This window comes from Brassica oleracea, chromosome C5 (assembly GCF_000695525.1).
Source record: "Brassica oleracea var. oleracea cultivar TO1000 chromosome C5, BOL, whole genome shotgun sequence".
NCBI lineage: Eukaryota > Viridiplantae > Streptophyta > Magnoliopsida > Brassicales > Brassicaceae > Brassica > Brassica oleracea.
In genome coordinates, this window is record NC_027752.1 from 21,732,733 (window position 1) to 21,734,347 (window position 1,615).

The following is a 1,615-nucleotide window of genomic DNA, read 5'->3' on the forward strand; positions in this document are numbered from 1 at the left end:
CCTTTGGGCCGTCTTCCGACTCGACACGTTTACTACGAATTCTTTTTGATAAAGAACGAACTTTCCGGGGTTTCTAATCTGCGAAGTTTGATCGATTAATTTGAATAGCGGAAAACATGGACTGAGCTTGCTACGGTCTTCGGGAGATAGAATTCGAAGGTCTGACGATAATGCATGGATTGATGTCGTATCGATGTTCGGAAGGGTTCAATCGCTACACAGCGACTGAACTTCGGGTCGAGCCCGGTTGCTACGTAGCGACCGAGCGGGACGAACGCTCGGTCGCTACGTAGCGACCGAGCTTTAGCTTGAGCTTGGTCGCTACGTACCGACCGAGTGGGACAACGAGCGCTTGGTCGCTACGTAGCGACCGAGCGGGATGAGTGCTCGGTCGCTACGTAGCGACCGAGCGGGATGATCGCTCGGTCGCTATGTAGCGACCGAGCTTTGGCTCAAGCTCGGTCGCTACGTAGCAACCGAGCGGGACGAGCGCTCGGTCACTAGGTAGCGACCGAGCTTTGGCTCGAGCTCGGTCGCTTCGTAGCGACCGAGCGGGACGAGCGCTCGGTAGCTACGTAGCGACCGAGCTTTGGCTCGAGCTCGGTCGCTCGGTCGCTACGTAGCGACCGAGCGGGATGGACGTTCGGTCGCTGCATAACTACCTGTTTCGAGCTTTCGTCGGACATCTCGATTCTTTCTTCCGTAAAGCTTTTTCGTAAGGAATAATCTATTTCGAAAAGCACTATTCGGAGAAATTCTTATTTTCTTCCTCGGACGTTTTGAATGTTAAATTTGTCGTAACCGTTTTTGACCCCAACAATGATTCGTGTGGATCACAAACTCCTTAGACCAAAGGTTGTGTTGGCACGTTTGTAGAGCTCGCACCAAAGCATACAGCTCCTGATCGTAAGTAGGGTAGTTGAGTGTGGCGCCTCCAAGCTTCTCACTGAAGTAAGCAATGGGTTTCCTATCCTGCATCAAGACAGCACCAATACCCCCTCCGGAAGCATCACATTCAATCTCAAAAGTCTTAGAAAAATCAGGAAGTACAAGTAAAGGAGCTTGAGTCAACTTCCCTTTTAGAATCTGAAATGCCTCTTCTTGAGCCTGTTCCCATTTGAATCCAACATTTTTCTTGATCACTTCAGTCAATGGGGCTGCAATGGTACTGAAGTTTGGAACAAACCGCCTATAGAAACCAGCAAGACCATGGAAACTCCTCACTTCACCCACGGTCGTTGGACTAGGCCAGTCACGGATGGCCTTGATCTTCTCCTTGTCCACTCTAAGTCCATCAGCACCTACAATAAAACCTAAGAACACCACATTATCTGTTCCAAAAGAGCATTTACCAAGACTTACAAAAAGTCTTTCTTTCCTAAGAATTTCAAGAACAGATTTCAAGTGCATCATATGATCATCAAGGTTCTTGCTGTAAATGAGAATGTCATCAAAGTAAACTACAACAAAATGACCAATGTAGGATCTCAAGATGTGATTCATCAAACGCATGAAAGTACTAGGTGCATTAGTAAACCCAAATGGCATCACAAGCCATTCATACAATCCTAGTTTGGTTTTAAATGCAGTTTTCCATTCATCACCTTCTTTCATC